This window comes from Pinus tabuliformis, chromosome J (genome assembly GCF_031772625.1).
Source record: "Pinus tabuliformis cultivar Carrire ecotype Pingquan chromosome J, CPIR1, whole genome shotgun sequence".
NCBI classification, from domain to species: Eukaryota; Viridiplantae; Streptophyta; class Pinopsida; order Pinales; family Pinaceae; genus Pinus; species Pinus tabuliformis.
The window spans coordinates 1,103,524,739-1,103,538,257 of NC_142295.1; the positions used below are offsets into that span (position 1 = coordinate 1,103,524,739).

At 35.3% G+C, this 13,519-nt stretch overlaps 1 pseudogene; it reads left to right on the forward strand.

Annotated features, from left to right (window-relative positions):
- Positions 1–875: 875 nt before the first annotated feature.
- On the forward strand, positions 876–1,193 carry LOC149230894 (antimicrobial peptide 1 pseudogene; annotated as a pseudogene).
- Positions 1,194–13,519: the final 12,326 nt, after the last annotated feature.

The window sequence follows — 13,519 nt, forward strand, 5'->3', positions numbered from 1 at the left end:
TGATGGTTGTTGTTACTAAATGTACTTGAATAATAATCTCTAACTATTAAAATTCATCATTAATGTATTTATCAAATAACTTTTTGTAAATTAAATTATTGTATTCAAAATTTATATAATAAATTTAGTTTGTTAGAAAAATTAACATTGTTTTCTATTAAAAAGGCTAACCTTTTTCAAAACCATTGTTTAAAAATATATAAATTATTGTCAGTAAATATGCTTGCATAATAATTTCTAATAACCATGGTTTAAAAATATATAAATTATTGTTAGTAAATGTGCTTGCATAATAATTTCTAATATTGATGATAACTTATTAATGTTCATTGAAAATTATTGTAATGTATTTATTTTACAGATTCTTCTACGCTAAATTACATTTTAAATTAGTTTATTTAAAATTTACATAATATTTATTTTATTAGAAAAATTATTATATCCATCGCTGGGAGATGGACTAGATACGTCCCTACCAAGAAACGTCAAACGCGTAAACAGCACAAACCCGAGCCACGTACACAACTTGCGTAGAATTTAGTTCACTCCAGGAGAAATTTAAAGGTCGTGCAGAAAACGTCAAACGCGCGACCGGACAAATTCCAGCCAGCAAACCCACATAGACTTTGTCCACAATTAAACCTACATGAGAAATTTGGGGGTTCTACACAGAGGCGTCTGTTGAATGTTCGTCCTGAGCGGCTGTAACTGTCCGCTTTCAGTCCCCCATCAAATTAAACCCATCCATGGATTATGCGAAGGAGGAAAACAAATTTCATCCAGTGAACGCTACTATGTCGTAAATTAGGGTTCCCTGAAAGCACAATTTTCTCCCGGCTTCTTTAATTTGCTGCGTATTTCCAGAATCAGCTGCCATGGAGACCAAGCCCTTCACATACATGATGTTTGTTTCGGTATGCCTCATTTTAGCCTCCGCCCAGCCTGCGAAAGGAGGCAGCTATTTCACTGCCTGGGAATCCGCAGTGTGTAATAACCAAACTATTCGATACAGCGATTGTTGGTGTTCTAATATCGATGGCAAATTTCGCGGAGGATACGAGTTCGTGAATCAAGGGCAGATTGCTGCCGCTTACGGCACCGAGCTCTGCAATGGTCCTCCCCATACCCGTTTTTCTGGCAGCGTTAAAGATTGTAGCGGTTTCGGTTGGAAGAGTTTCTTTATCCAGTGCTAAGCAGTAAGCGGTTTCGGTTGGAAGAGTTCCTTCGTACAGTGCTAAGCACTCCTTATTTACTTGATGATACTAGTACCATGAATCAACGTGCAATGCTAGTTTTCCTCTACGCTCCACCTTTAAACCCCCATTTCGTATCAAACTTGAGCTTTTTGGTTGCCCACGTGTCAAACATAACCTTTTTTTGCCATCACTGATAGCTAGCGTTTGACACGTAGATAACAAAACGCTAATATATATTTGTATATGTTATATCGACAATTTGTAATACTTGTCAATCAATCTTAAGGTTTCTACTAAGTTATCCAAATTGGGATAGCACAAAGTATGGGTTTAGGGCTCTTAATATGGTTAAGTAATTGGAAATATTTGTGTTGTTTTTAAATGAGAGGTTTAAGTTTCGATTGTCTTTCGATTGTATGGATAGAAATACTGTGGGACACTTAGTGTATGCCTAAGTAGTGTCCATTTTTAGATATGCTTGAAAGTGTTCTTGATAATATATGTCAAGGATAAGAATTTCTAGAGAATTTTCAACTTTAAGTCCTCTTTGTAGGTATCTTTTTCATCTCTTTCCGTTTACCTAATCTTAGATATTTGTTCATATTTTTTGAATGTATTCATTTAAATCTAAATTTCCATTGTTCTCTCAAAGGAATAATGGAAATAAGTTTTGGTTTTAGCGATGGAAGTAGGATGTCTATTGTTGTTATCAATTTTGAAAGCTTGTAGGGAAATTTCTTAATTCTTCATTTGGCATGACACGATTCCTCTTTTCAATTAATTTGAGAAGTACAATGATTTTGTTTTGTAAACTAATTTAAGAACGTGGAAAATGGATACCCACGACCTTCAAAATCAATGTGTATTTTTTTAACATTCTACCCTCCAGGATTGAATTTAGAGGTGTGCACAACATAATTAAAATACTCAAGAATATATGGTATTAGCAATAAATTGGTGGGAAAATTGGAAAAAGGAATGGATAAAACTATGCAAGAGATCTAAATGTGACTCTAAGACAAATGCTAAAGGTGAAATACAATTCTAAACTAAGAAAGCCAATAAGAATAAATGATATTGCAATCATTCTAAGCAGATTGCTTAAGGTGTATTCTAAACCAACATAGGAAAACACCAAAGAGAATTCATAAAACAACTAAAATTTGATCCCTTATAAATCAGGAGAGCAATGTTAATATATGTCTTTATTGAGCCACCACAACATAGTAGAGTCAAGCCCATTACTAATAATTTAAAATAAAAAAATATCTAAGATGAATGAAACAAAAAGAATGAAAACCATATAAGCAATTAAACCTATGATATTTAGGTCATAAATGATAACATAACATTGAATTATGATTAAATGTTGTATATGCATAGAATAAAAGAAAAGAAATTAAAGTGTTCCATGATACAGCCCTCATATGCATATTTAAGTGAATATCTCTGGCAATGATATAATCTGAGAATATCATTCCATTTATACTAATATGAAAAATGGCTAAAATAGAATAACATACTAAATGATTACTGCAAATGATAGTGATAAATAGGACATGAGTAAAATTTTATAGAGGGAAAAATCATGAAAAAAACCATATGAAAACAATGACATGATTTAATTATTGTGATAGTTGAGTCACCAAGGTATATAATAGAACCCTAGTGATGAGATAGTGTCTAAAGTCAAACCTCAACTTTCCTTTTAAGTAAAATATAATCAATCGAGATTTGAACCCTTAACTTTTGTTCAAATATTATAATACAAAAATTAAATGATGAGAAAAAAACCATATATTAAATGAGATGAAGCATTATAATAAGAAAAAGAATAATAATGGAATATTGCAAGAAGAAATAGAGGAAGCCTAAATCAGAAATAGAGGAAGCCTAAATCACAAAAAAGGAAAATAAAAGCAAGTGTGACAAAAAAAAGGTATAACGAATTCAAAGAAACATAGATAAAATAAAACATCCACAATGTATGTTAAAATAGAAGCATTTACAAATGTATGTTAAAATAGAAGCATCCACAAAGTGTATTTTATGAGAGAGCAGAGATGTGATGTGATATAAAGGCCTACTAAACAATAAATGAATGAATACTTGTTAAAATGAATGCCAAAATTGAGGAATAATATTTGTTAGGAAAAAAGTAAAGTGGTGTAGGGGCTGAAATAAAAATGACATAAAATTTATGAGCAAATTTCCATGATTGATAAGCCGTTAAAACTTGAAAATATAGTGTATGTTAGAGAGGATAATATAGGAGGAACAAATTTCCATTATTGAATAGGTAGTTAAAACTTGAACATATAGTATATGTTAGAGAGCATAATATAGGAGGAACAAATTAAATGATTGACCAAGTAGCTAAACCCTGAACATATAATGTATGTTACATAGAAAAATAGTGAAGCAAAAGGGAAAGGGAAAAGAAAGGCATATTAAGGAAATTGATTAAAACCTATCCAATTATCTCCATAATGAAATCATAAAGATAATGAAAAAGTACAACCAAAAGCATTTTTAATAATTAAACTCCAATTTTTTCCACCTTTGGAAGGAAGATATACTTACGGAAACAAGCATAAACTAAAATATAGAATATATGTTATATAGGATGTAAGAGGGTAGGAGAGATAAAATGATAGAGCAAAAGAATATTTGAAAAACTAAGAAAATGCAACAAAATTTCTATCATAATGATGATTTAAATAGAGTGGAAATTGCACTGCAACTACATATATCCCTAACAATTAAACTCTAAATTTTGTGTTCTTTAAAAGGAAAGGAAATCATGAAATCACAGGGAAAAACATAAAAAGAAGAATGGAAAGGGGTGTATCTACCAAAAACATTATCTCATATTTCTCGGAGTACCATCCATATCTTGCTTGAGTGGATGAAAGAAACATATCATTTCATATTGTATTTCATGTTTACCAAATATGGGAATCATTTACTTTGGAGAAATGTGAATAACAAGGCCGAATAGCTAGCGTTCTGTGCCGCTGAGTTTAGTTATTGAACTTTGAAAGGTATAAAATAACTGACACATTTGAATAAGGGCTACATTGTAGATACTCTTGCTTAGTTTAAGTATAGTTAAGTTAGCGTCAAAGACATACATGAATGGGCAAACAAAGTGTTTTTCAGTAGACCTACAACACTGACCTAGGACTAGGAATAGTACCTCTAACAACTAGAGTGGTGTGGATTAGAAATAATACCTCTAACAACTAGAGAAGTGTGGAAAATTAACAATAACTAGAAACAAATAATATTGATTCACTAGTATTGGACAAAATCTATTGGTAAAATATATTTTTAATATAAAAATATATAATATTTAAATGATAACTAAAAATAAATGTAAAAAATATATAATATTTATATGATAAATAAAAATAAATACAAAATATAATAATGATGAACAGGAAGGAAGGTCACGATGTATGGTAGTTGAACCAGCTAAGCATCGAGCATAGGAGCCTTTCAAGGATCATTATCATAATTTCCCGTAGGATAGAATCAAGGGTGTCTATTGATTAAGGTTTTGAGGTGATGATTTACAATTGTTGCAAGTCATGTTCTCAAGGATTGGTGTTTGAATAACAAATGGGATTTGAATGCTATTGAGAAGGTCTTTGGCCACATATTGGCACAGACGCAAGAATGTTAACAAATTTGATCACCCAAGAACACCTCAGAGAGAATCCTTGTGTGTCATAGGTAAAAGGGAAGAAATCAGTCTTATTAACCTACAGGTTGAGTGTAGATGAACAAATAAGGAAGGGTTTTGGTTTTAAAGCGGTATCTACCATTTGTTAGCATGTTTTATCTCATTTTACTCTTTCCCATATGCCATCACTTGTACATCTATTGTTAGGTCCCTATGATACTAGTCATTGTATCCCTTATTAATATTGTTGTGCCCCCATTGTCCCCATATTATTATTACTATGCCCCATAGAATCCCTCTATTGTTATTTTTGTGCCTTTATATTATTATTGTTAGGTCGGCTGGGTTATATTGTGACTCCTTAGACTCCTATATATAGAAAGGAGGTTTCGTCATTTGAATCATCGAAGAATCATTCATTTGTGTAATGTAAAGGAGGTTGCCCCCTCGAAGAGACTGAATTCTAAGGTGTTGATCTATCTTTTCTATCTTTTTGTGAGTTGGTTTCACAATATTTGGTATCATAGCTTTGGATTCTAGGGTTTCGCTGCTCCAAATAGGTCATCGTGGAATTTTCACTATAACTTTTTTTCTGCAATGTTTCAAAAGCAAAAACAAAAACCCACTTGAGATGAAATCGCACTGAACCTCAGATCCAAATTTCAGATCTTTTTGTGCCATATTTGCGGAGATATGATCTGAGGAAGTTGGTATTCTTGCAAACTCTTGAATTACATTCCAAACATGTGACCTGAGGAAAATCATCATAACTTTCTCTCTGAGCATCGGATTGAAATTTAGTAAGAAGCTATAGAAAGAGGACAGAATATAGTTTCTTGTATATATTTTTCAGAGCCAAAGGTCAAAACAGGGACACGTGGCATGTCATACAAGTTCACTCTACTGAACTAGTCTATAATCAGGTCACTGCGGGAGATTTGGCATAACTCTTACTTGGAGAATCCAATTGGGATCAGACTTGTGGAATTGGAAAGAGGACACAGTGGGCTACTGTAGGTCACAATTTCAGAATTGGATGATCTGAAATTACAAAGATACATCAGAGGCAATATCAAGCTCCTACAAAGTGAAAAAAGGTGTGTAGATTTTTTTTAAATTTTTTCTTAAGCTTGGTTTGAAAAATTTATTTGAATGAATTCAAAGGGCATAGTAGAGAATTATTATTGGTAAATGATGCCTCGAGCAAAGAAAATGCAAACACCTAGTAAGCAACCTGAAAGCTCTAGCATGACTCATGAAGAAGAGGAAGAAATACTACATGATATATCAAAATTACAAGACCAAGTGCAACAAATTTCACTCTCACAAAAGCTAACAGAAGCTAAGATAAATGGCGTGGAATCTAAGATAAATGACATGGAAGCTAAGATTGATGATTTGAAGATAGATTTGACAAGTTTTCTACAAGAAATACTTGCTAATGGTGAAAGGGTGGTAAAGGAAACTCGTGATGCAAACAAAAGAAATGTTAATCATGATTTCATAGACTCTAATGTTGGATTGAAGACCCACCATATTCCAAAAATCGATATGAGGAAGTTTTATGGCAAGGATCCCGCAACATGGATATTACAAATGGAGCAATTTTTCAATCTCAATAATGTGCAAAACACACAAAAGGTCCGTATTGCAACTTTATATTTGGAACCAAATCAGTTTGTATGGTATCAATCACCTTTCTCTCATAAACAAACTATCACTTGGGCAATTTTTACGGAAGAATTGACAACACATTATGAGGATACAAAAAGCAACACTTTTTTTAGCCAATTGATAAGTCTCAAACAAAAGGGTTCAATAATGGAGCACATTGAGGAGTTCCAAAATTTGAACACAAGGGTTAAAAATATTCCAGAGGAGCATAGGATTGATGTGTTCATAGGGACTTTAAAGGATAATATCCAACATGATGTTTGCCTTTGGGAACCTGATTCATTAGAGGAGACATTTAGGTTAGCAAGAAAAATGGAAAGCAAAATTATGGCAACCAGGATGCATACCGCTCACAACTATAAAGATGGAAGTGTTGTTGCCCCTAGTCTTCCACAACCTATAAGGTTGACACCACAACAATTGGAAGAAAAAAGAGAAAAATGGATTTGTTACAGTTGTGATAGCAAATACACTAAAGGTCATAAGTGTGCTGAGAAGAAATTATTCTACATAGATTTGAAGAGGAAGAAGAAAAGGAGCAAGAAAGGTCAAATGAAGAGGACATACTCCAGGAACAAAGCCTAGATAAAGAGGAAATGAATCCAACCATATATTGTAATGCATTGGCTGGAATTTGCACTCCTCAAACAATCAAGATAGAAGGAAAAATCAAGAAGAAAAAGGTAATAGTGTTGATTGATTTAGGGAGTACCTGTTATGAAACCAGCTCAAGAAAAAATAGAAAATATAGATCAATGCCTTAGAATTCAGCCTCTTCGAGGGGGAAACCTTCTTTAAATTACATAAATGAAAAATTCTTCCATGATTCAAATGAAAAGACCTCCTTTCTATATATAGCAGTCTAAGGAGTCACAATATAACCCAGCCGACCTAACAATAATAATATAAAGTCACAAAAATAACAATAGAGGGATTCTATGGGGCACAATAATAACAATATGGGGATAATAGGGGCACAACAATATTAATAAGGGATGAAACTACAATATTAATGGGGTAATCACTAGTATTATAGGGACCCAACATGCCCCTCTCCTTCAAAAAAGTGTTGTCCTCAATGCTTGAGTAGTTCTGGATGCTTCTGTATAAAATTCTCATCCTCCCATGTGGAATCCTCAATGGATAAGTTCTTCCACTTGATAAGATACTCCGAAATTGATCAATTTCATAGCTGTCGAGTTCTTGTTTCTGTGATTGCTTCCGGTTCCCATATAATTTTTCCTTCCTCATCAAGTTCTGGCAATATTGTTTGAACTAGGAGCTTGTCGCCTATAACCTTCTTTAAACATGAAACATGGAAAACTGGGTGCAATCGAGAAGCTGCAGGAAGCTCCAATTTGTATGCCATAGTACCAATCTTTTGCAACACCTTGTATGGACCATAACACTTTGGTGATAATTTATTATCCTTCTTAGCTTGGTTGAGGGACATTTACTTATATTGTTGTAGCCGTAGGAATACCCAATCACCTACATCAAAACTTCTTTCACTGCGATGTTGATCTTCCTGTTGTTTCATTCTATTCTGTGCCAACACGAGGTTATCCTTTAAGAGTTGGAGGACTTGTTGTTGATGTTCGATGTGATGTTCCATTGCTTGAACCTTAGAACTTTCTCTTAAATATGATGTGATGGATGGTGGCTGATATCCATAAAGTGCCATAAATGGGGTCATTTTTGTTGCTGTATGGAAGGAAGTGTTATACCACCATTCAGCCAGAGGCAACCATTTGACCCATTGTGTCTGTTTATCAAATAAAAAACAATAAAGATATCCTTCCAAACATTTGTTTACTATCTTAGTTTTCCCATCAGATTAAGGATGATAAGATGAGATATGGCTAACTGAGTACCAAGACAAGAAAATAATTATGTCCAAAACTTTCCAGTGAAAATGGGATCTCTATCACTTACAATAATCTTTGGGTTTCCATGTAGCTTTTGAATTGTTTCCATAAATGCAGTAGATACTGTACTAGATATAAATGGATGTGATAATGCACAAAAGTGTGCATACTTGGTAAGTCTGTCAACTACCACCATGATGACACTCTTTCCCTCAGACTTGGGTAAACCTGTGATAAAATCCATTGAAACCTCCTCCCAACGTTGGCTTGGAATGGATAAAGTTTGTAATAGACCCGGGGTCTTAATTGTTTCAACTTTATTTTGTTGGCAAACCAAACATTCTACCACAAACTTTTGAATATCTGATTTAAGGCCATCCCAAAAAATTCCTTCTTAACCCTGTGGTAAGTTTTTAAAAATCCTGAGTGCCCTCCTAAGGGAGAAGTGTGCAATTCCATAAGAATCTTTTGTTTTAGTTGGTAATTCTTACAGAGGTATAAGCAATCTTTGTACCATAAAGAATCATTTTTCCAGCTAAATGTATCAAACATACTGGAATCTTGTTTTAACTTTTGAATAAGTGCCCACACTTCTTCGTCATTCTTCCATTCCTCCCTTGCTTCGTTTATCCAATCTGGTTGGATAATAGAAATGGTTCACAACAATGCTTCCACGTCCTCATCCTTTCTTGAGAGTGCATCTGCCACCACATTTTTCTTCCCTTTTTTGTAGATGATTTCAAAGTCATAACCCACCATCTTTATGACCCACTTTTGTTGCTCTTCAGAGGATAATCTTTGTTCTAAAAAGTATTTAAGGCTACCATGATCCGTTTTTACCTTGAAGTGTCTTCCCATTAGGTAGGTGTTGAGCCTCAAACCTGCACTTCTTTACACATCCTCTCAGCCTTCTTTTCCTATTCATTTCCTTCTTTTGCCACTCATTCCCTTCATCAAATTGCTCAAATCATTGTATTTTAGGACTTTGTACATGGTTTGTTAATTATGCTAATGACTGTGTTGTTGGATTAGAATTTTGGTTCAAGTGCTGCGCTTTCCGCAGCTCACACAGGGTTTCCGCAGCTGATCCCGGTTTCCGCAGCCAACCCCAGATTCCGCAGCTGTTTTATTAAACGGCATGTTCCAGGTGTCCTCCGGGCAGAAGAGCCACATGGGCAAGTTCGTGGAACCAAGGACATGGTGTGTGTCCTTCCAGCTCAGCCAAACCAGTCATAAAAACCCATGGTCAACGAGGGGGCAACTACGGTCAACAGAGGTCATTGGCGGTGGCACGGCTCTGCGTGTTCAGTTTTAGAGCACGTGAAGAACAACTGGCCTCTTCCTCAGCCACGAAGATGATGGGAAACACAAATCCAACAGAAGATTTAATGCCCACCACGACCGTTGCCTAAATCCGAGGATGCTGCCAGATTACGTGTTTTTACACAGCTGATAGAATAGCGTAGTTTGTGTTAAGTTTGTTTTGTTTTCTCTGCTATAAATAAAGCGTCTCTGAACGCTGGATAGTTAGCTGCTGATATGTAATTTTGAACCCCACTATACTTTCTATTTTGCTACATAATATATGAGAAGACCGTTCTGTTTCTAAGCGTGTAACTGATCTTTTGAGCTGGCTGGAGTAGGCAGAGGGCCCATGTTTACTTAAGGCTTGTACAGTGCTTTTAATTTCCTGCATTTCTTTTTATCATTTTATGTATAATAGTTGTACAGAATGCCTTTGATTGCTGTGTTTTGATCATGTACAATAGCTGTATATAACTTTGAATTCTGCTCATTTATATTTCTCCACTTTTCCATGACTGATCAGTGTGTTTTGCAGATTTCTTAGGCGTGCCCGGGACAGTTTCTTTTCTTTCTTTTTCACAGCTAGTGACACTTGTGATCATCTTGTCTATGTTGCTGACCTTCTTTGTTTTGCAGCCTTTATTTCTTTGTTATCATTTCTTTAAGTTGCATAGTTGCTTACTACTTTTAGACATCAAGTTGTTTACCTATTGATGGTTTCTTCTCTATAATTCAATATCTTTATTGAGGACCAAAATATCACTAACACAGCTTGGTTTAGTTGCTCAAGAACTCACAATTGCTTGGCTTATTTTTGACTGTTTCTCACATGATATATTCAGTTAAAAGACAAGAGGTTAAGAAGAAGTTAAAGTATTTGTGACTAGTCTTTCTTTTATGTAGATTTACTTCAGTTTCATATTACTTAGTTTTAGCTAGACTCGACATAGATTTCATCTTCATTTTCTTGCAGCAGCATAGATACTGGGCCAATGTCATTAGTCTTTTATTTGATGTCTTCATTTTTCCTTTAAAAGTTGATTTCATTTCAGTTGTTGTTCAAAGCTTTCTTGTAGATTACCTTTAAAGTTTTAAGAAATCATTTAGAACTCATCACAATCACACACACTTCACTCACTTCATTTCATTTCCATCACATCATTGTAGGAGAAATATATTTGGAAACAAACTTAAAAAGTTAAAAACGACAAAAACTTAAGAAACAGTTGCCTAAGTACATACAGTACACATCACTTCATCAGCTTACGAGCCCCGGGTTGACATTTAAAAGTTGCAATTTAGACATCACTAAATTGACCAAACATTTTGGCGCCGTTGCTGGGGAAGTGAAATTAGGTAGCCATATTCTTAAAAAAAAAACATAATAAGAAAATTTCAAGGAAGGAAATTGATAACATCTCAAAGTATGCTCTCCTCTTGCACCTAGAGTGATCTGGAGGATCAGAAAAGAGAAAGTTATTGGTTTAATAGTTTCTTGAGTATGCTCTCTTCTTGCACCTAGAGTGACCTGGAAGATCAGAAAGAGAATTATTAGCCTGACTTGAAGAAAAATAAAAAAATGACATGCATAGAGCAAGAGATTCTAGGGGAAGGTTTTTAGCTAGAGCCAAGAGTTCGATTTTTACAAGTCCATCTACTTCAAGGAATAGACAAGAGACACCTCCCTCATCTCCAACTGACACTCCTAGCCCTAGGATTCCCGGAATTCAAGAAGCAGGAGTCGACTCTCCCATACCTTCCATCGAGTCTGAATTAGAGAGAGATCCTTTCCTTCTTTCTCCAGAGAGACAAATTGTAATTGAAGAAGTAGAATCACCTGAAGAAGAGGGAGAAATTCCTTCTCATACACCCTTAGTAGAAGAACCAGAAGACTCTGAAGTCTTCAGGGAAACTACTATGACAGAGGAAGGAGGTGGTAGAGGTAGAGGTAGAGGAGGAGGAGGAGGAAACAATGGAGGAGGTAGAGGTAACATTGGAGGAAATAGGGATGGAGATAACTCATTTGGGTTTCCTATAGTCGATGAGGACTCCCGAGCCACCATGAAGAACATCTCACCATCTGTCCTCCCGAACTTCCATGGGTTAAGGAATGAGGACCCTGAAACATTTCTATTTGAGTTTGAAGTCGTATGTCGAACTTATGATTATCTGGATGACTCTCAAAAACTCAAACTGTTTCCTTCAACATTGAAAGGATCAGCTTTGAAATGGTTCATGGGATTACTCACTCAATCCATTAGGTCTTGGAATGATATGAAACAGACATTTTTGGATAGGTACCTGGACTATTGTATGCCCACCAATCATAAGGATGAGGTATTCAAAATGATGCAAAAAGAAGATGAAAACTTGGAGGAATTGATTGAAAGATTTCAATATAATCTGAAAAGAGCAAAAATGAGTAACTTGGATGAGGAGACCTTGAAAGCCCTTTTACTAAAAGCCATTAGAGATGAATGGATAGACATTTTGAACATGATGGGGAAGGGAGATATATCTCAACTTTCACTCAATGATATAGCAGAACTATGTGTCCATCTCTCAAGGGGGAAATCCAAAACTCAAAAAGGGCCTAGAGATCCTTCTCTCATCAGAGCAAATAAATCTGCAACGGGATCAGTAAGTAGGGCTGAGATTGGCAACATGCTTGATGAATTCAAAACTGACATCTTAGGGAGTCTTAGTGAACAACTAGACACTCTTAAGATTCACAATAAGAAGAAAGCAGAAGCTGAGGCTTTGGCCATCTTTTGCCCAAAGTGTAGAAAGAAACATGCTCTAAGGGAATGTCCCTTAGAAGCAAAAGTTGTAGAGACATGTGTGATTTGCTCAGAGAATCATGAGACCAAGGATTGTCCTTCAATCCCTGGGCTCAAAGCTGTTTTTCAAGAAGATCCAAGTACACTTGAATCTCTCTGTTTTGTTGCAAGGAGACCTTGGCAGGGGCAACAAAATCAAGGGTTTAACAACTCTATGAATTTTCAACCTCCACCAAATTGGAATCCTTGGCAACAACCTTGGCCCCAACCTCAAAATCCTTTTCAAGCATGGGTACAAGGTATGCAGAATCCTTATGGGAGATTTGCTCAGTTCTACCAATATCCTCCATCTTTTCAAAACCAACAAGCTCCACAACTTCCAAATCAAAATCCACAACTATCATTGCCATTTCCACAACAACAACCTTCTCAACAGAATCAAAATTCTCAACTCTTGCTTCCATTCCAACAGAAGTCAAATCAACTTCCTTCTCAGCCATTGCCAAACCCCAATAATAAAAACCCTCAAAATGCTTCCATGATGGAAGGTCAACCATTCCCTACCTATATGATTGTTCCTCTTAATGAAGTACAACTCAGGTCAGGTAGAGTTCTAGATAAACATTCTATAAATGATCAAAAGCAAAGCATTTTTGAGGAAGAATCTCTTGAAGCCAATAAGGGTTCTGAAGCATTTCTTCAAAACCCAAACACTCAAAAAGAAAAAGAAAAAGAATTAACCCCCACAACTCCCATAGTTGAGCAACCTGCATCCTTATCCACACCTCCTTTCCCTGAAAGATTACAAATTGATAAAGGAGTGGAAAAGCAAATTTGGTTGCCTGACTATAATTTTCTAGATGAATTGAAAAATGTCTGTATCAAGATTCCCTTGTTACAAGCCATTAAAGAGATTCCTATTCTAGCAAAAACAATAAAGGAGTTGAGTCTTAAAAGACTAGGAAGGAAACCAAGAGATACCAGAAGGATCCACCTGGTAGGAAAAAT